This window comes from Neofelis nebulosa, chromosome 13 (assembly GCF_028018385.1).
Source record: "Neofelis nebulosa isolate mNeoNeb1 chromosome 13, mNeoNeb1.pri, whole genome shotgun sequence".
Lineage (NCBI taxonomy): Eukaryota > Metazoa > Chordata > Mammalia > Carnivora > Felidae > Neofelis > Neofelis nebulosa.
The window spans coordinates 17,201,516-17,225,214 of NC_080794.1; positions in this window are offsets into that span (position 1 = coordinate 17,201,516).

Here is a 23,699-nt window from a genome sequence, read left to right on the forward strand (position 1 = left end):
GAATGCCTGGTTTAGGACTCCACAGAAAGAGCTGTCGGAAACACAGTCTCCTTCGCTGCCTCTCGTAAAATGAGCTAAGCTGGCTAAAACGACAGAACTCATTTGCAACGTGATGTAGGAGAGAACCTCTTCCCGGCTTTCTGACTGCAGATTTAGAAACGTCTTCCTCTAGCATGACACAGACTCTGTTCCCTGATTCACACAAGCAAGTCATCAACAACAAGGCCACCTCCACAAAACAGCACCACAAAGCCATATTCACGAGAACCATAATGTATCGTGGAAATCCATGGGCGGTTATCTGCTAAGTTCTGGTTTTAAAAAACATGAAGACCTTGCCAGATGCAGGTTGGCCGATTTCTTACAAGTGGAATACATGAATCCCGGCTAGCCATTCCAGAGTGAAGACTCACAGCCTGCAGTTTACTCCATGTACCGCTGGACACACATCCCACACAATACATGAAACAAGAGAAGAACAAAACAACGGAAGTAAGTATGCATTGAGGAGTGTGGTCAGAATCTTTTACTCCTTGAATCCGTAACTTTTTTTTTTAATGTTTATTTATTTTAGAGACAGAGCATGAGCAGGAGAGGGGCAGAGAGAGAGAGGGAGACACAGAATCCGAAGCAGGCTCCAGGCTCTGAGCTGTCAGCACAGAGCCCAACGCGGGGCTCGAACTCACAGACTGTGAGATCGTGACCTGAGCTGAGGTCGGACGCTTAACCCACTGAGCCACCCAACCTCCCCTTTGAATCTGTAACTTTGCAAAGTGATTTTGCCAATCTTTCCACGGAGACAAAATGTTTATCTCCCTCTATGTCTGAATCAGGGTGTAGAGGCTGAGGCAGGGGGCACCCCAACAAGGACCCCCCAGGCACGAGATGGTTTTGAGCTGAAGACAGCTGAGACCCTGCAGGCGCAAGAGAAACTCCTGCCTGCCCTTTAACCATACAGAAGAATCTGACTGGGAGTCTTTCCCAGCACAGGAGTTATCCGCAGAGATACAGTTTATGGTGACCCATCCGTATGGGAACGCAAACACCTAATTACCAAACATGTGCTCTTACTGCCTGTGAGGTACATTCCCTCCCTTGGAGGTCCCAGACCCCTACCCCCACCCTTCTCCTTAGTTCAGAATAATACACACCCCTCACTGTGCCTGTCTTTGGAATGTCCATGTCTGTGTGGAGTCCCCACACCCACGCTTATTAAATTCGATTTTCTCCTATTAATCTATCTCATGTCATTTTTCTTCTTAGTCTGTCCGGAAAGACCTTGGAGCCCCATCTCGCACACGGCAGGGGTCAGTTGGCACCGCCTGAATGAATGAGCATCACTCTCTAGCTCAATCCTCCAACTGAGCGGACACGAGAATCCCAACCCCACACCGCGGTCTCAGGGGCTGCATGCTAAGCCCCCCTTCCAGAAACTCACACCTCCCCTCATACCACTCGCAGCTAGGCCCGTTTACCAAAGCGGCATGCCCATTCTCACGTCTGGCCTCCTCTGCTACTCATTCGCCCTGTCACGTCATGTGTGCCAGAGCCCTGGGCTCACGTGCTCACCAAGAATATCTGACAGGCCCTTCTGGTGATAGACCCACTACAGCTACACTTTGTCACGATATTGTCTTATTCAGCTATCTTCTTAACACGTACCCTTAACTGCAACAATCTTGTTCCTTATTTCCTTTCCTGAGTGTGTCCCACTTAGGAATGTAAGTTCATGAGAAGAGACTGTTTCGTGTGTGTGTGTGTGTGACATTCCTGGTTGTGAAACCTGCACTTAGCAGTGAGACCACGAAAGGACATGTAGTAAAATAAGGGCATAACAGATAAATGAATGAACAGCATCTAATGTCCCTAACTGAATAAATGGCATCCCATGTCCTTCATTAAGCATTTTGTGTAATAATTATTGCTATAACTTGTAACTTCAAAGAATGTTCCTATAACTTAAGCTTTTGAATTGACTACCACCCAATTCCCCATTAACATTTCAATAAAGAAATGAAATCAAAATCCTCTTTGGAGCAAGATAGAAATAGAATAGATGAGGGATGTCAACTTCATTTTGTTTGATCAAAAGTGGATGGCCCACTACTAACAGCTTAACAGAAACAAAAATAGGAAGGAAGGAAGGAAGGAAGGAAGGAAGGAAGGAAGGAAGGAAGGAAGGAAGGAAGGAAGGAAGGAAGGAAGAAAGAAAGAAAGAAAGAAAGAAAGAAAGAAAGAAAGAAAGAAAGAAAGAAAGAAAGAAAGAAAGAAAGAAAGAAAGAAAGAAAGAAAAAATATAGAAAAGGAAAAAGAAAGGACAATTGAGTGGTTCTGTTGGTTAAATGTCCAAATTCGGCTCAGGTCATGATCTCGTGGTTCTTGGGTTCAAGACCCGCATAAGGCTCTGTGCGGACAGCTCACAGCCTGGACCCTGCTTCAGATTCTATGTCTCCTTCTCTCTGTGCCCCCCTATCCCCCTTACACACTCTCCCTCAAACATAAACATGTAAAAAAAATTTTTAAAGGAAAAGAAAATCTGGCTGTTGTGTGGGAAGCCAGAAAAAAAGAAAAACCAGTTTGCACTGCAAAATCCCTTAAAGGCTTCCTAATTGTTGATGTCAGAAGTCTTTGAAGGGTTGTGTATTTGCGTGTGTGTCTGTGTGTAAGAATTACAGAAGGAGGAGGATTAACTGACTGTCATTGTGAAGTATAAGCAGCAAGTAGATCTCCAGTCTTCCTCTCTGATCTCCTACTTAGGGAATCCTTACCATTCAGCTAAGAAAAAGCAGAAAGTCTACTCTAGTCAAGTTGAAACAAAGATTCTCTGGGCTGTAGAGAATATGAGGGAGGTTCCCTGTTTATTGATTAAAAGCACACAGGCCAGCCCCCTTCCTCACTGGCTTCTAGAATAGAAAACCAAAAGACCACTTCTCTAAGACCAAAGCAGAGCTGTTTTTGGGTGAACCTGAGCAGCCCACAGAAACAAAGTCACAGGAAACTACAAATATGGTGGTTGAAAGCTCCCCCAGGAGAGACAGGATTGCTCATTGTATCAACATATGCTGACACCCATCAGTTAGTTAGGCTGGGCAGAGTTTCTCATCAGCTTTTCAGTGCCTCACACTTAAATAGGAACTGGCAGCCAATAAAAGATATTTGAGGAAAACATCTAGCATATGAGGTTGATAAAATTAACAGAAGATTGATGAAGTGAGAACATCAATTTTTAAAATTCGCTAATTTTAACATCCAGATGGATGTTAACAAGAGAATTACCATAACAAGATACTCGGAGAATAGGCAGACCTCTTTATAGTAAAATGTAAATAACAATAATAGTTGACAACAGAAATGAAAATGATTTTAAATTTTGGAATGTAGAATTGGGGAAGCTTCTCAGAAAGCAGAGCAAAAAGAGAGGAAAATAAAGAAGAGAAAGGGTAAGACAATGGAGAACCAGGCCAGGCAGTCTGCCATCCGCTAATAGAAGTTACCGCGATAAGAAAACGGAATGCAGAAAAGGTGGGAGGAAATAACCAAAAAATATGAAGAGTTTCTGGTATGGAAAGACCTGAGTTTTCAGATTGAAAAAGCGACCACAGTAAATGAAAATTAAATGAACAAAAATCATCAAATTGTGAAATTTCAAAACAAGACAGAAAAGATCTTGAACATTCTAAAAAGGTAAAAAAGCCAGGAGTCACAATGGTGTCAGACTTCCCAATAAAAACACGGAACGATAAATATTTTCTAAATCCTGAGACTGCATTTATATGGCTTGCCAAACTGTGAAGAAAGTCAATTTGTACACACTCAGGGCATCAGGAACTACATTACCAATGTACTTTCCCTTCAGGAAATCTTTGAGGATCCGCTCCACCAAAATGGGGATGTAGATCAGTACAAGACATGGAATACAAGAAGGGGATGATCCAACACCAGAAAGAGGCATGAAGGTCCCAAGGTGGTGATGAAACACTTTCCAGGATAAACCTTCTCCGCGGGAGGCTTAGTGGGCCATCAGCCAGAAAGATGGAAGTCGCCGGGAAGAATGCTATGGTATTAGGGCAATAGATCACCATTGTGAACAATGGTACTGAAGCGTACCAGCACGGGAACAGAGCTGGAAGGGCACGAGTGCCATTCAGGAGACCGCTGCTACTGTCACATTCACACGGGAGAAGGTGACGGCTGTGCCCGCGAGGAGGAGGAGTGGCCGACACAAAGCAATCTTCACCTTATACACACAGACATGAAACACAGGTGATTCTGATTGTGTGTCTTCTAAGATCTGACAGACCCTTCCCGTCCTCATCACTTATCCTGGGGTAGGGTAACATGCAGGGTTATTTAATCAAAATCAATCAAAGCCACAATTCATTGGAGGCAACACATCACAGACGCACCTGTGGAGATTGATAGAAACGCTACCTCGTGCACCGTTTGTCTTGAGTCCTCAGACCCACGAAGAACGCACAGCTGAGAGAGGAGCGGGGACAACACAGGGCACACACGTGTGGTGTCGCATGCATCGGGCAATACAATGCAAAATCAACACATAACTTCTTCTGTGCGTCTCCCTCCTTCCAAGTCTTATTAATGCCCTATTCAAAAAGTTCGCACATCATGTGTGATTTCAAAATAAATTAAAAATAGCGGTCTAAGGAAGTTATTTAGGAAGGAGGCAGTACAAACACAAAGGGGATGTTTTATACTGAGAAGCAGACGAGGAGATTAATGGGGTGGTGTTATTTTTTTAAATGAGACTGAAAAAGACTGACACTGAAAACTATGTATGTGTATTACTTTAAATTTTCATAAGCTAAAACCAAAACATTCATCTCTTTATTAAAATTTTTAACATTTATTTACATTTGAGAGACGGCCCAAGTGGGAAGGGGCAGAGAGAGACACACACACACACAGAATCCAAAGCAGGCTCCAGGCTCTGAGCTGTCAGCACAGAGCCCCAGATGGGGTTCAAACCCACGAACCTTGGGAACATGACCTGAGCCAAAGTCTGTCACGCAACCAACTAAGCCACCCAGGTACCCCTCATCTCTCTGTATAAAGATAGCAATTTTTTTTTAATATTTATTTTGAGAGAGAGAGAGAGAGAGAGAGAGAGAGACAGAGAGAGAGAGAGAACATGTGTGAGTGGGAGAGGGGCAGAGAGAAAGAATCCCAAGTAGGCTCCACACTGTCAGCTCAGAGCCTGATGTGGAGCTCGACCCCACAAATGGTAGGATCATGACCTAAGCCAAAATCAGGAGTCCACAGCTCAACTGACTGAGCCACCCAGGCACCCCACAGCAATTCTTTTCCAATTGAGTGTTAAATGTGTCTTTGTGCTATCTACAGAGAATAAGCAAACATATATACATATATAAATATATATTTATACACATATATATATTAAAATACCAGATTGAAACATATATATATACAAACATGTGTGTGTGTGTGTGTATATATATATATATATATATATGTATATATGTATATATATATATATATATATATATATATATATATATATATATATATATATGTTTGTTTCAATCTGGTATTTTTATTCCATATATTCTCATACCAGCAAAATTGCAGGAGCCTGCCCAGGCAATTTACCCTTGCCTTTTTTTTGTTTTTTTGTTTTTTTTTTGATATCAGGTGATATCCTGAGTAAGCAACTCTCATATTTGTTATTCTAAAAATTATGGTAAATAAAATCGTAGAATTTGTGAATTTTATTACCAGTATTTTAATATCCTGTGAACTAGTGGCCTCATTTCAAATATATCTGTCACAATGTCAAATTTTGCAAAATAACACTTATCATTTACTACAATAACTTAATCTATTATTTCTTATAAGTTTTAATGATTAGCAAAAATCCCAGGAGCATTAAATTTGAATTACATTAGGATGTCCTAGAAGTGGATAAAAATGATTCATGATATAACATGAAATGACTCGTAACACATGGAAAGGCCCAAAGGGCAACTGAGCAACTCCATTTTTTTCCAGTAGTGAGTTTCTCATCTCTTTCCATCTCTTTACAGTTGAAATAATGAGCTAAAGTCTATGAAAATAACTTATTTTTTTCTAGAAAATCCATAAAATACAGAATTTTCTCTAACATATTTTTAAAAGCACATAAATCTATTGTATTAGACACATGACTTTTTAGAAGCCAAAAGGTAATCGAATATAAAATATTACCTGAAAAAATGTGTGCCTAATGAAGATTTTCTGAACGGAAAACTATAAATGATACGTAAGCCCTGAAAGGAAATACTACAGCATTCAAAACTGCACTAAAGTAGAGCCTTAGAGTCCCTGCGAAAAAGCAGATTTGCTGAGAATTCTATTGAGATTTCTGATAAAACATGTATTTAAAAAAATTCTACTGGGGCACCTAGGTGGCTCAGTTGGTTAAGCGTCCGACTTCAGCTCAGGTCATGATCTCACAGTCCATGAGTTCGAGCCCCCCGTTGGGCTCTGTGCTGACAGCTGAGAGCCTGGAGCCTGCTTCAGATTCTGTGTCTCCCCCTCTCTCTGCCCCTTCCCCACTCACACTCTGTCTCTCAAAAATGAATAAATGTTGAAAAAAAATTTAAGTGCTACTAAAATATTTGCTCTTGAGATATTTTTCATGTTAATTGTGAATTCCATGTCATTTCACTTTATAATAATGGTAAGGATAAAAAGAAAATAATAATTAGCACATACTTCATAATATTATGTGACAGAATCTATCCTATATATGATTTTTATCAGAACTGAATCATATCCAGGTCTTCTTTTGCCTTTTTTTCCTAAATTCAAAATAAATTACAAGCTGTAAAAATTAGGCAAAATGGAATTATCTCTCAAGCTACCTTTATGAAGCGATGGTTTGTCTCTGAATGACTCTGATTTGTTTATTTTTAAAGTTCATTCATCTTTTACCTATAAGATCTCATGTTTAAAAACAAAATCAATAATAATGTATTATTATGTTCTCTTCCTTACTAGTTGGTCCAAGGCCTTGACCATACAGCCCAAATGTCACGCTGGCCTGGAGACCATGATGAGCAGTGAGAATCTCACTCTGATGAAAGACAGTAACATTTGCTCCATGATTCACTATTACAGCAAGCTCTAATTTTGCCAGTAAATATTTTAACTCTGTGATGAAAAAAGAGTATCTCTTCTGTCTTCTGACTAGAGGTAAATTTAAAATCAAAGTATAGCTTATCTTTATTCTAAAACTGCTGCCATCCAAGGGTTATCAAAAGGAAAGAGGCTTGGAGGTCCAGAAGATCACAATCTACCTTGTTTTCTTTCCCTTTCTTGGTTTGATTTTTCTTTGCTTTGGTTTTCCTTTCCTTTCTTTTTTTTCCTTCTAATTTGAAAGTTTGGTATAACATTCAGGAGCACATGCAGAGGCTGTGGAGTTTAGTGTTGAGGATTGAAATGAAATTTCTAGAGGACATCCTGACACCCGTTAGGCACTCCATCAGTGGTAGCCATTAGCATGGCTCTAGTTAAATAAACATGTTCCTGCTTTGAATGATCTGTAAAATGCCTTGTAAAAATGATTCAATTCAGACAAATTGGAGAGAACATTAGAATGATTGTCTCTCGAAACATTCCTTGGGATGTGGTTGAGGGTAAACTGACTAGAACAAGGCACCTTCTAACAACTCATCCGCCTCCATGCTTCACCATTATAATACAAGTAGCTTAATTTCTAATTGCTCAGTTAATGAGGTGAGCAACAGAAAGTGTGCTTTTAATAAGAAATACTAATTTCCAAGTATTGAGCAATCTGTGCCCTATTAAACATTAATAGAAATATCCATATTGCTAATCAAAAGAAATACCGTAAAAAGAAATCAAATTCCTTCGCAATTAGGTTACCACTCTCCATTTAAAAGGCAGCATTAATTCCATATTTTGAAATAATACTGAACTTTCAAAAAGTGACATTTTCCTATTAAATGTACTCAACTTTTATATGAATAAAACGTCATTTTCAGGTTTGACTGAAAATGATAGCTACAAATGTACATGAACATTAAGGACACTCATAGCACTGGTAAACCATACTATATCAATACTGGTTTTAAACATATATTTTAATAGTGATAAATAATACCATAAGGAAGTATGAAATTACTCAAATCATGTAAAAAGTTATACAGAAATCAGTAATAGTAAAAAAAAATAGTATACTTATTTTCAAAAGTCACATATACACATCTCTGGATCACTTTTTGGTAGTCCTAAAAAGAATTATGGCTTAGGGGTGCCTGGGTGGCTCAGTCAGTTAAGCTTTTGACTTTGGCTCAGTCATGATCTCATGGTTTGTGGATTACAGTCCTGCGAGCTCTGTGCTGACAGCTCAGAGCCTGGAGCCTGCTTCCGATTCTGTGTCTCCCTCTCTCTCTCTCTGCCCCTCCCCCATTTGCAGTCTGCCTCTCTCTTTCTCTCTCAAAAATAATCATTAAAACATTTAGGGGCGCCTGGGTGGCGCAGTCGGTTAAGCGTCCGACTTCAGCCAGGTCACGATCTCGCGGTCCGTGAGTTCGAGCCCCGCGTCAGGCTCTGGGCTGATGGCTCGGAGCCTGGAGCCTGTTTCCGATTCTGTGTCTCCCTCTCTCTCTGCCCCTCCCCCGTTCATGCTCTGTCTCTCTCTGTCCCAAAAATAAATAAAAAACGTTGAAAAAAAATTAAAAAAAAAATGCGTGCACCGATACACGTTTAAAAAAAAAAAAACATTTAAAAAAGAATTAAGGTTTACATGTAACATCTAATAGGCTACTGGTTTATACAGTTAATATAATAGTAACATATAATAGTAGATGGCTTTCAGCAATTTGCAATGTGTGTTACTTGCATACATACAGAATAGAGCAATTAAAACACTTTTCCTGAGTCAGGACAGAAGATGGTGGCAGAGTAGGCGGACCCTAGGGCTGCCCTGTCCCACGATAACAACTAGATACCTATCAAACCATCCTAAATACCCTGAAAATCACCTCAAAGACTGGCAGAACAAACTCCTCAACTCAAGGGAAAGACAAGGCCACACTGAAGAAATAAGAAGTGCAGAGATGCACTTTGGGAGAGACACAAATCACAGCATGGAGGGAGCTGTGGTCACAGAGAAGGTAAAAGACAGATTAGCAGACAGGGGAGCTCAGAGGGAAAATGAATCACCGCAGTAGTTGGCTTGGAAAGCCAGAGAGGCCAAATTTTCTGAGTTCTTGCAAACATCTGAGCTAAAAGCCTAGCCTTGTGAAGATCTGTGGGTGTGGCTAGAATAGAGCCTGCAGAGCATTGTGTTGCTTTTGGAAAGAAGGAAGGTAAACAACCCACAGACATAGAGCATGGGAACAGTGATCTGAAGAGCACCTGGGGCACACCATGAGAAGGGTCCTCATTCATTTTGAAGCACGTCCCAGAGAGACAATGTTCATGGAGACACCCTTCTGGGAACAAAGGAACTGGCAGGCACTATTTCCCTCTCCCCACTCCCAGCACAGACACAGACACCCACACCTTCGGAACCTGCACAGCTCCCAAGCACCACCACCCCCACCCTCCCCCACTTTTGTCGAACTGCACCTCCCAGTCATGTCTGCCTCTGTCCCAGCATGGTAGGCACGCTAGGTTTCCTCCCCTAGAAGACTGGCCCAATCCCCTGCTCACACCACATCTCCCCCACGAGGGAGTTTTGCTGAACCTCGGTTCTAGCGGTGGTGGTGACAGGTCTCATTTCACAAACAGACCCGTGTACATGTAGGTAAAATGTACCACAAACAGGCCAGGGACCAAACACTGCTCACAACAAACAAACCTCTGCATATGACTGGCCTGAAGGATAAAGCAGCCTTGACAAAACATCAGAGTACATGCAGCTCATATTGGAGACATTCCCAAAGAACCAGGTCCTGGGCAACAAGGGACACTCCACAGAAAGATACTATAGGACCTCTTCTTCATAAGGCCATTACCCTCAAGAACAGGAGACATAGGTAACTTTCTTAACACAAAGAGACAGACACTTAGCCATAATGAAAAGACAGAAGAATTTATCCCAAATGAAAGGACAGGACAAGCCCATAGTCAGAGATCTAGCAAAACAGACAAAAGTAGCATGACTGATGCAGAATTTAAAGTAATGATAGGAATACTCACTAGACTTAGGAGTGGAAGACATGAGTGAGACCCTTAACATATGGGAAAACATAGCAGAGATAAAGGGCTCAATAAATGAAATGAGAAACACATTTTATGGAATGAACAGCAGGATGGTAGAAACAGAGGAATGAGTTAATGACCTAGAAGACAGAGTACTCCAAAGTAATTAAGCTGAACAAAAGAGAGAAAAATAATTATGAAAAATGAGAATAGACTTAGGGAGCTCAGTTAGTCCATCAAATGTAGTAACTTTTGTATTATAGGAGTTCCAGAAGAAGAGAAGGAAAGGGGATCAGAAAATTTATTTGAATAATAGCTGAAAACTTACCTAATCTGGGGAAAGAAGGACATCCAGATTCAAGAGGCACAGAGAACTACCATCAAAATCAACAAAAGCAAACCCACACCAAGACATAGCAATATTAAGTTGCCAAAATATAAAGGAAAAATTAAAAAGCAAGACAAAAGAAGACAGTAACTTACAAAGGAAAACCCCTAAGGTTATCAGGGAATTTTTTTTTTTTAGTAGAAACTTTCCAAGCTGGTAGGAAGTGTCATGATATATTAAACGTGCTGAATCAGAGAAAATATGCAGTCAAGAATTTTTTTTTTATAGCAAGGCTGTCATTCAGAATAGAAGTAGACATAGAGTTTCTCAAACAGAAAAAGTTACAGTATAATGGTAGGAAATGCAAAAGCAGTAAAAATGAATATTTATGTAAAAAAAAACCCATCAAGGAAAAAAATCAGTCAAGAATCTCACAAAATAAAAGGATATAAAACACGACAACATATATCTAAAATGTGGGGAGGACAGAAGTAAAGAAGGCATTCAATCTTAAACAACTATCAACTTAATTTGGACTGTTATTTGCAGACAAGGTTAAATACACACCTACTGGTAATGATATATCAAAAACAACTAATAAACATGCAAAGAATAAAAAGAAAGAAATCCAAATATATCACTAAAGAAAATCAGTAAACTACGAAAGAAAGAAAAGGAAGGACCAGAGAAAATCTTCAGAAACCATAAGACATTAATAATATGACAATACATATATATCAATAATTACTCTGAAAGCAAGTGGGCTGAAAATTCCAATCAAAAAAAAAAAAAAAAAAAACCAGGGTGACAGAATGGATAAAGAAAAAAATAAGACTCATTTATATGAGCCTTTAGAGGAGACTCATTTTAGACCTAAAGACTCGTCAGATTGAAAGTGAGAGGATGGAGAGACATCTATCATGCAAATTAATGTTAAAAGAAAACTGGAATACCAATACCTACATCTGACAAAATAGACTTTAAAACAAAGACTACGTAGCAAGAGACAAAGACACTATATCATAATAAAGAGGACAATCCAACAAGATATAACGACTGTAAGTATTTATGTACCCAATATAGAGGCAACAAATACACAAAACAGTTAATAAAAAACAAAGGCACAATGGGGCACCTGGGTGATTTAGTCAGTTAAGCATCCAACTCTTGATTTTGGCTCAGGTCATGATTTCACATCCATGTGCTGGGCATGGAGCCTAAGACATGCATTCATTCATTCATTCTCTCTCAAAATAAACATTTTGTTTTAAAGGCACTAATCTATAATAATACAATAATAGTAGGGAAATGTAATACTCCACTTACATCAGTGGTCAGTCAGATCATCTCAAACAATCAACAGGGAAACAATGGCTTTGAATGACACCCTGGAAGAGACGGATTTAACAGGTATATTCAGAACATTCTACCCTACCCTAAAGCAGCAGAATTTACATTACTTTCAAGTGGACATGGAACATTCTCCAGAAAGATCATATATTAGCCCAAAAAACAAGTCTCAACAAATTCAAGATTGAAGTCATACCACACATATTTCCTGACCACAACACTATGAAAGTAGAAAATCAACCACAAGAGGAAATCTGCAAATATCACAAATACATGGAGGTGAAACAATATGCTACTAAACAATGAATGGGTCAACCAGTAAATCAAGGAAGAAATAAAAAGTACATGGAAACAAGTGAAAATTAAAAAAAAAAAAGTTTCAAAACCAATGGGGTGCAGCAACAGTGGTTCTAAGAGGAAAGTTTATAGCAATACAGGCCTAACTCAAGAAAAATATCTCAAATAAATAACCTAACCTTACATGTAAAGGATCTAGAAAAAGAGCAAATGAAATACAAAACTAGGAGAAAGAAGGAAACAATAAAGATGACAGCATAAATATATGATATAGACATTAAAACAAAACAGAAACAAAATAAAAACAAAACCAAAATAAAAACATGAGAACAGATCAATGAAACAAGGGAGTAATTCTTTGGGAAAAAAATAAAAATAAAATTTATAAACCTCTGGCCAGACTTTTCAAGAAAAAGAGAAAGGACATAAAATAACTAAAGTCACAAATGAAAGAGAAGTAACAACCAACAATACAGGAAGACAAACAGTTATAAGAGAACATTATAAAAACAAAAACAAAAAACTATATGCCAAAATTTGGACAACCTAGAAGAAATGGAAAAACTCCTAGAAACATTTAAACTATCAACACTGAATCAGGAAGAGAAAATTTAAGCAGACTGATAAGCAGCAAATAAGTTTAATCAGTCATCAAACCCCAACAAAGAAAAGTCCAGGACCAGACAACTGCATAAGAAAATTCTACCAAACATTTAAAGAAGAGCTAATACCTATTATTCTCAAAAAACTCCAAAAAAAAAAAAAAATAGAAAAGGAAGGAAAACTTCCAAATTCATTCTATGAGGTCAGCATTACCCTCACACAAAAACCCAATAAAGACACCACTAAAAAAGAGAACTGAAGGCCAATATCCCTGAAGACCACAGATGTAAAATATTCAACAAAACACAAATACCAAACCAAATCCAAAAATACACTAAAAATAGAAGTGACCATGATCAAGTAGAATTTATTCCTGGGTTGCAAGGGTGGTTAAATATTCCAAATCAGTCAATGTGATACATCACATCAATAAGAGAATGAATCATATGATCATTCAATAGATGCAAAAAAAAAAAAAAAAACACATTTGACAAAGAACAACATCCATCCCTGATAAAAACCCTCAACAAAGTAGGTTTAACAGGAACATACCTCAAAATGATAAAGGTCATTTATGAATAACTCACAGCTAACATTGTCCTTAAAGGGGATAAACAGAGTTTTTCTCTAAGGTTGGGAAAAAGACAAGGATGTTCACTCTCACCACTTTTATACAACACAGTACTGGAAGTCTTAGCCACAACAATCAAAAAACAAAAAGAAAAAAAAAAGCATCCAAATCAGTAAGGAAGAAGTAAAACTTTCACAATTTGCAGATGACATGATACTCATATAAGAAACCTGAGGGCGCCTGGGTGGCTCAGTCGGTTAAGCGTCCGACTTCAGCTTAGGTCATGATCTCGCGGTCCGTGACTTCAAGCCCCGCATAGGACTCTGTGCTGACAGCTCAGAGCCTGGAGCCTGTTTTGAATTCTGTCTCCCTCTCTCTCTGACCCTCCCCCGTTCATGCTCTCTGTCTCAAAAATAAATAAATGTTAAAAAAAATTAAAAAAAAAACCTGAAAGATTCCACAAAGAAAATTGCTAGAACTGATAAGTTTAGTCAAGTCCCAGGATACAAAATCAAAGTACAGAAATTTATTGCATTTCTATACACCAATAGTGAATACCTAAGAATAAAAACCAAAGAGGTGAAAGACGTGTACTCTCAAAACTATAAAACACTAATGAAAGCAATTGAAGATGACATAAACAAATGGAAAGACATTCCATATTCATTCACTGGAAAAATAAATACTGTTAAAATGTCACACTACTCAACATAATCTACAGATTTAATGTAATCTCTATTAAAATACCAATAGCATTTTCACAGAACTAAAACAAACAATCCTAAAATCTGTAGAGAACCACAAATGATCCTGAATAACCAAAGGAATCTTGAGAAACCAAAGCAAAGCTGGAGGCACCATGATTCAGGACTTCAAGTTATATTAGAAATCTGTAATCGAAACAATATGGTAGTGGCACAAAGTAGACACACAGATTAATGGAACAGAATAGAAAACCCAGAAATGGACCCACAACTGTATGGTCGATTAATCTTCAACAAATATGAGAGAACATCCAAAAGTTAAAAGACGGTCTCTTCAACAAATAGTGCTGGGAAAACTAGACAGCAACACGCAAGAGAAAGAAACTGGACCACTTTCTTGCACCCTACACAAAAATAAATTGAAAATGAGTTAAACACCTTAAAATAAGACCCAAAACAATAGAAATCCTAGAATAGAACACATGCAGTAAATTTTTTGACATCAACCATAGCAACTTTTTCTGGATATATCTCCTGAGGCAAGGAAAGCAAAAGCCAAAACAAACCCAAAAACCAAGAAACAAAACATAAAATCAAACAACAAAAATTAACTATTGGGAATCCATCAAAATAGAAAGGTTATGCACAGTGAAGGAAACAATCAACAAAAGGTAACCTACAGAAAGGAAGAAGATATTGCAAACAACTATCAAATAATGGGATACTATCCAAAATATATAAAGAACTTATAAAACTCAATACCCAAAAACCAAACAAACCAATTAAAAATGGGAAGATATGACCAGACATTTCTCCAAAGACATACACATGGCCAATAGACACATGAAAAGATGCTCAACATCACTCTCCATCAGGGAAATGCAAATCAAAATCACAGGATATCACCTCACACCTGTCAGAATGGCTAAAATTAACAGGATGCCACAGGTGTTGGTGAGGATAAGAAGACAAGGGAAATCTGTACTGTTGGTGGAAATTCAAATTGGTACAGCCACTCTGGAAAACAGTATGGAGATTCCTCAAAAAGTTAAAAATAGAACTACCCTACAATCCAATAATTGCACCACTGGGTATTTACCCCAAAATACAAAAACACTAATTCCACGTGATACATGCACCCCTACGTTTATAGCAGCATTATTTACAACAGCCAAATTATGGAAAGAGCCCAGATGCCCATCGACTGATGAATGGATAAAGATGTGGTATACAGATACAATGGATTATTACTCCACCATCAAAAATAATGAAATCTTGCCATTTATAGTAACATGGACAGAGCTGGAGAGTATTATGCTAACCAAATAAGTCAGAGGAAGACTTAGTTCACTCATATGTGGAATTTGGGAAATAAAACAAGGGGGAAAAAAGAGATCAAGAAACAGACTCTTAATTACAGAGAACAAACTGATGGTCACCAGAGGGGAGGTGAGTGGGGGGATGGGTGATGGGGATGAAGGAGGGCACTGGTTGTGATGAGCACCGTGTGATGCGTGGAAGTGTTGAATCACTCTATTGTACACCTGAAACTAATATTACACTGTATGTTAACTGGAACTAAAATCTGAAAATCCATCCATCCATTCATCACTCACTTTCCTGTGATAACTTCTGAACACTAGGGAAGTTTAAAACTTTATTAGGTAGTACATTTTCTAGATAGGCTTTTAATGATGAAACCAGTTGGACAATGCAATGTTTAGGTTACATGTCCTCATAAATTTTGCTTTCTAATTAACTTTTATTTGCAAAGAACACAAAAAGTTCTACAATTTGAGACTTTGAGTTATTCCTTTTTAACAATGTGCAAACTGTTTTGGAGGGGTTAAATGGTTCAGCCAAGATCACTCATCCTGTTAGGATAACCAGTAAGTTGCCATTGTTTTTGTTCAGTGCTATGATGCTCTCAACTCCCAACAGATCTTTCTAAAATTTGACAGTGAATAATTCTCTATATTCATAAATATGCCTCCCTACATATCACATATCACACCACATATAAATACTCACTATTAGACCATCCTAAGGGGAGCCAAATTGGATAAGGAGACAAATCATGCCTTAATTACTTTCTGCAAAATGCTTATTTCAAAGAATAAAAGTAGGAAGACTTTTGAAGACTAAATGCACTATGTGTATATTTAAGGAATACTGTCAATATCCTGGAACTTTCACAGCAATGGAACATAATGAAAATTTATATAGAGTATTTAATATCCCAATGATATTCAAGATATACGATGTTAAATTGGAATTCTGAACTGTCTTCTTAATTGAAACAAAAATGCTTAATAATTTAGCTTTATGATACCATTTTGAATATTTAAGAGATCATAAAAATTCAAGTCTTTCCATGATTTAAAATGAAATATGAAACCCTCAATATGTCAAACTTATAAATTACATAAAAAATGATCAACTTGATTTGTCCTAAGATTTAACTTATAAATGTTACAAGTCATGATGCATTGACATTTCCTGAAGGACCATATCCAACACTGAGAAAATTAAATGCTAATTTGTTAAGAAAATGAAGTAATTTTTTCTGAAATAATAGGTATAGTTTAACGTTGAAATTACTGACCTTGAAATCAGCACATGATACACTTTAACAAGAACTTGAAAGTCTCATTTATTAACTGAAGATTACATTTCTAGATAACTGTGAATAAGAAAGATTTATTGTTATTTCCCTTTTAACTTCCTGACTCTGTTCATTCAGTCATCATCACCAATCTGTACTTAGTACATGAAACGGTGGGAAATTTATACACTCATGACTGACTCCAAATATTCTAGGAATCTCATCACTTATTTTTATGTACTCAACTACTGTGCACCCTTCATACCCACCAACCAAGTCCTTTTCCTTTAAAAGAAACCGACTTAAATTAAATCATATATGCTTGTTAGAAGATAAATTCCAATTATTATTTTTAAATTTTTATTTAGAGTCTTATAACTTCTAGATATTGTGAAATGCCTAAAAGTGAACATTTTAGATACTACTGATCCTTTTTCCAAGCTTAAATAAAGCCAAGTGACATATCAATGAATAGAATAGACCTAAAATAATTTTGAAAGATGTATAGTGCATGTTATACTGTTCTGCAAAATATTTTTTTACAATGCTTTTTACACATCTCTGATGAAAGTGCTACACTCGCTTGCATTTTTTTAACATTTCCCTCAAATTTTTAATTACTATTTTTTAACTTTTATTTTTAAGAGCGAGAGAGAGACAGGGACAGAGCACGGGCAGAGGATGGGCAGAGAGATAGGGAGACATAGAATCCGAAGCAGGCTCCAGGCTCCAAGCTGTCAGCACAGAGCCCGACGCGGGGCTTGAACCCACGAACCCTGAGATCATGGGCTAGCCAAAGACAGAAGCTTAACTGACTGAGCTACTCAGGTGCCCCATTTTATTACTATTTTTTTACTTTTTAAATTTTCTAATGATTATAGGCTCACAAAAAGTTGTAAACAATACTACAGACTGCTCCATGTTATCCACTACGGAGCCTACCCCAACAGTTATACCTTCAAAACTACAGTGCAGTGTGGAGGTTCCTCAGAAAATTAAAAACAGACCTACCCTATGACCCAGCAATAGCACTGCTAGGAATTTACCCGAGGGATACAGGAGTACTGATGCATAGGGGCACTTGCACCCCAATGTTTATAGCAGCACTCTCAACAATAGCCAAATGATGGAAAGAGCCTAAATGTCCATCAACTGATGAATGGATAAAGAAATTGTGGTTTATATACACAATGGAGTACTATGTGCCAATGAGAAAGAATGAAATATGGCCTTTTGTAGCAACGCGGATGGAACTGGAGAGTGTGATGCTAAGTGAAATAAGCCATACAGAGAAAGACAGATACCATATGGTTTCACTCTTATGTGGATCCTGAGAAACTTAACAGAAACCCATGGGGGAAGGGAAGGAAAAAAAAAAAAAAAGAGGTTAGAATGGGAGAGAGCCAAAGCATAAGAGACTCTTAAAAACTGAGAACAAACTGAGGGTTGATGGAGGGTGGGAGGGGTGGGAGGGAAGGGAGGGTGGGTGATGGGTATTGAGGAGGGCACCTATTGGGATGAGCACTGGGTGTTGTATGGAAACCAATTTGACAATAAATTTCATATGTTAAAAAAAAAACTACAGTGCATTCTGAAAACCTAGAAATCGGCACAGTACAAACAGAATTTTCATCTAAAAGCTCTGATATATGGCTCATCAAAAACTATCACTGTTTTAAACATTTCTTATCCTTCTACGTTTATGTATTTTTCTTATTAACCCACAATAACTTATTTCATTATAATTAAAGTATTTTAAACTACTTTTTAAGTTGCTATCCTTTTAAATGCGTGGTGTTAAATTTCTGATCTTCCCCTTCCTGTTATTTTGTCCATCATTGCCACCTTCTGTTTTATTCCCCTTGTCCCAAGCTCAATTTCATTCTCGCCTTATGCAGTTTTCTATTCTGTACATCATCAGCAAGAAACTAGTCCTTATAAGAAACCCTGCAAGTTTGCTAAGTTAGAACAAAACTCAAATATATTTAGGCCTTCTAAAATGTGATCAGTGTTTGCTGTGTGTACGAGAACGCAGTTGTAAGAGACAACGTGGTCTATATTCCCCACTGGTTTAATGTGTAATAATAACATATAAACCACATGTGCAAGTGAACAGTGATGTGGCAGAGAGGTCGTATTAAGTTCTAGTCAACCTGATTACTAGAGTGTTATTTCTCCTCATTGTCCAACAATTGGCATGATTTCACTTCCATGTGTCAGTTTACGTGGGCTGTCCCCAAGCAGAGCTGAGGTCAAAATGATCTTCCTACCTGCTACTGTGTAAGGTCAAAGCTTTTTGGCAACGATGGACTCTATCCATCAGTTTGTATGTATATAAATACCTAACGTGACTATAAGGTTCTACGGCTCTGCTTTCGAACTTACAGAACTCTGAACGTATTACATAAGAATTTTGATTTCTAAATAAGAAAACACCATTTTCCAACATTATTTTGGTCGTAAGTATAGAATACGTGTCTGCTTTCCCTCTTGCTTAAGCCACTTGAGAACTGCTCATCTTACTAGGTACGTACACAGCAAGTATTATATGTTAGGATGAATTAAGTTTCAAAATTCTTAGTTAAGACAGAATAAAACTTTTTAAAGACTGCTTTAAAATTCTATTCCATCTCCCATTCGTACTAGACTTTTTAAAAGGCAGATTATTGTCAATGCCTAGAATACAGTATCAGTTTCGATTATTTCACTGGTTTAATTCGTTGTTTGACAAACCTCTGTTAATCTCTCAGTTCCACCCGGCATGGAGACTTGTGTAATCATGACAGAGAACCAGAGTCCCCTGATGTGTAAAAGTTAAGTACCAAGAAGCTATGCAAAATGAGACGTCGTCAGTGCAGAAATCCCCCCATGGCAAGTAAACACCTGGAGTCATTGTTCAGGATGGAGAGAACCAGACATCTATGAAAGATGTTCAGCTCCTGCTGGGCGTGGGGGAGAAAGGACTTCTCTGATCAGTGGATACTGTGGACTGAATGTGTGTCTCCTCCCAAAATGGAGATCTTGAAATCCCAGCCCCCAATGTAATGGTATTAAGAGGCATGTCCTTTGGAAGTAGTAAGTCACTTAGTGTGGAGCCTTGGTGGAGGAGATCAACGCCCTTGTACCAGAGGCATGTGATCTTGTTCTCTCCCCCAACTCCCCCTCCATCACGCTAGAATATAATGAGAAGACAGTCACCTATGCACAAGGAGAAGGACCTTCACCAGGCACCTGACCATGCTGCCACCCTGGTCTTAGATATTCAGGCTCCAGAACTGTGAGAAGTGTTTGTTGTTTAAGCCACTCGGGTTCTATAGGCTCTCTCCTATAGAATTTCAATTTTAACACTGAACTTAGCCCAAGAAAGTTCCAAATTACCTTGAATCCCCTTTGTCCATTTCAGGTCATCCGGACACCCCAAGAAGTCACAGTTGCCAGAAAAAGAGGTCTAGCTATAGACAAATGTCATCACTCTCTAGGTATAAAAACCCAGACCTCAAGTAAGTATTTGGTATACATGACTAAGAACAGTCCTAGACCACATAGGACATGTTTGCTCTTACTCTTGAATAAATCCACAGTAGTTAAATAGACGCCTGTGATAGTGAAAAGTATACTCCCAACACTTAGATATTTATGGAAGCGATTTACACCTACTATTCCTGGTTAGAAATTCAGCACTAAATTCTCTTGAGTTTTTCCCCCCACCCCCAGGAATTCCTCCTCCTACTCAACCCTGAAATATGTGGCAAATTCTTCTTTCTCAGACGTTCAACGTAGTTAACTCCACTCTCAATGGAACAAACCAAAATGCATAGATCTGTTATTCCATTTTGGCTTATTTCCATTGAAATGATCTCTATATAACCACCAAAAAGATGGCTCTTAAAGCACAAATCTATAAGAGACTCAGTAGAGTATGAAAGATATACTTACAGGATTACACAAGCTCTGTTTAGAGAGATTTAGAGATAAATTACAGAGATGAATCAAAAGCATCCACCTGACACTGATAAAACATAGGTCCCTTTGTCCTTTATGTGATTCCTAATTAAATATATCACTTCAACACATCATTTGCCTCATAAACAGTCAGGCCACCTCAAGAGCAGAGGTCTCATTCAGACAGTTTGCTGGGCAAGTGGCCAGCCTCAACCTCTCAGTGAAAGATCATGTACACACAGCGCATCAGAATCAGTGATTCTTAAGTGAGAAAAGGGTGTTCGGAGTCTGTTCATGAGAAGTCTAATTATCTATGCAGAAAGACAGACACAAAGAGATAAACTAATAAAACAGATGAAAAGATAACACTAAAATGTTTTTTAATGATGCCATCTGTTTATCTCTCTTAAATGCGTTTTGAGTTTCTCAGAATATTTTTCTCTGAAATTAAAAAAAATACATATGAGATGCCGTGGTTTTATCTAGTTTGCTTATGAACAGTGGAAAGCTCAAATGCCAAATCTAAAAGTAGGGTGTTTTGTACATTCAAATGGTCAATTAAATCCATTTTCATATACACTATTCAAGGTAAAAGACAAATATAAAGTACTTTTACATGGTACACACCCTATATAAAATACACAGTAAAAACTAAATAAAAATAATCCACCACCATCCAGGAGTAACACAATGAGCAAAGAGACAGAAGATGCTTTTCCTTTTCCTCAGGGGCGTAGATTTTCTCATGAAAGGACAGGAGAGTTTCCCCAATGTCACCTGTTAGTTCTGGGACTGCTCACAATTTACTGGGGCAACTGACAGTGAGGACTGTGTTGGGCACTGTGCTATGTATTGTACACAAATACCAAATTTGATCCTATTAGCTAGGCGGTGTGTGTGAGAGAGAGAGAGAGAGAGAGAGAGAGAGAGAGAGAGGGAGAGAGAGAGATTGATTGATTGATATTAGCCAACCCCAGAGAAGGTAAACCCCATGCCCAGGTCATGGAGCTAAGAAAGGCTGAGCTGAGGTTGGGATACAGGAATTTCTCACTTCTAGATCCAATCTCCTAAACTCTCAGCAGTGTCATCTCATGAAGCTTCGACAATTTTTAGATTTTGCTTTAAAAAAAAAATTAATGTTTTTATTTATTTTTGAGAGAGAGACAGAGCATGAGCGAGGAAGAGGGAGGAGAGGAGACACAGAATCTGAAGCAGGCTCCAGGCTCTGAGCTGTCAGCACAGAGCCTGATGCGGGGTGCTCAAACCCATGAACTGTGAGATAATGACCTGAGCTGAAGTCGGATGCTTCATCTACTAAGCCACCCAAGCTCCCCTAGATTTTGCTTTTATAAATGGAAAGTTAGAGAAGATTCTAGAAGGGAGGAAATCTTGCACATAGAGAATTAAAGAATTTTATGGAGAAGGGGGAATCTAGACGTCATGTAGAATAGCCCCAGACATTGAAAAGAGCCTTAGAAAGCAAAGCATTAGGCAAATCTCCTCCTCAGTCTTTTAGGAAGAAAGACGACCGGAGTCAATGTCACACATAAAGTAAGAAAAGACCCACATTCAGAGCGTTTAAGGCCAGGTAGGACATCATAAAGGAGATAACATTATACATGGTGAGCATCAGGTAATGGCGAGTTCACAACTTAGAACCTGTTGCAGGAGAGAAGAGCTAGGAAGAGGACATAGGGAAGATCATCTAGAACTAGGAGCAGGGTATACGCGCAACTTTGGCAGATAACTTTTGGGGGGAGTCAGAATGGAGAGGTTACAAATAAAGTTTGCTTATAGATCTGTTTTGAAACCACTTCCATTCGTGGCAGAAAATAAACCAACTGAGCTGGTCCAAGAAAACAGGGCAACATTGCCTGAAAGGGAAGTTTATTTCCCTGGATGGTCGATCACTTAACAGCTATGTTCATAATGAGTATAAGACAGTGTATTTTCATATTCAATTGAACTCCGCACAGCTTCCCCCAAACACACAACAAACGAACAAGCGCAGAACCCCAGGATTTTATTTAATTCAATATTGCATAAATATTAAATGCAGTCAGGGAATTGTAAATGGCAAAAGGAGACTCTGCTGAATGTAAATCGTGATGAAAATACCGTGGGGAAATTGTGGTCCCAATTTGCAACTTAGGAAGATAATTTATGCAAATAACAATACCAGAGCTCTTCGAAAACCTCCATTTAATGGTTATCTACAAGATTTTGTTGCTACAGAGGTTTTGCCGTTCAATTTCTTTACTTAGGACGGTTCACGTAGATGTAGCTCCTGACCTGAGCCCTCATCCCATCTAAAGGAAAAGTACACATCCATGCAGTAGGACCAGGTGCTTTTAAAGCCATAGGCTGTCCTGTGACCAACACAAGGCTGGTACTCAGTGAATGTTAAAAGGGATAATTAACTGACAATAATCATCAACATTCTGGCTTTAAGAGGCTCCCTCCAACAGGGGCTGGGTGAGTTCTGAATGTCTCATTCATTTCCAAATTCAAAACAGCCTTCACTCAAATCACTGAACATTGGGTTTGAAGCACCCTCTAGAATGGATTCCTTTGTTCAAAAGAAATCATCCATACCTTACTATCTCTCCCAATGCTGAATGTTAATATTTCTTCTCACTTAGCCTGTCCTTTCATTCTACAAAATGATTTACATTCGGGTTAAAAGTGCTGCTTAAAATCCTGTGTAGTCTTGGATATATGCATGGGCTTGAAATATATTCAATTATATTAATGTCAATTAAAGGTCTACAAAATAGGAATATTCTGATACCTTGTCCTTGATTCTCCTTAGAGACATTTCAGCCAAATTGCTATGGACCAAAATGCAATATTCTGCAGAAAGTCAGAGAGCCAGACCTACATGAAGTAATGCTACCTCTTACCCCCCGGTCAGAGGCCTTCTGAACAGTCCACTGCATGCCATTATAATTTCTCTCTTTATTCCCTGCCACTGAACCTCTTTCACTCAAGCTCATCCTTTGACACGTTTCTGGGAGAGTGAATGAGATGCCATCCTTTTCAGCACTAAGAAAATTAAGTTTGGGGCACTGGCTGTCTTGGTTGAGCGTCTGACTTGATTTTGGCTCA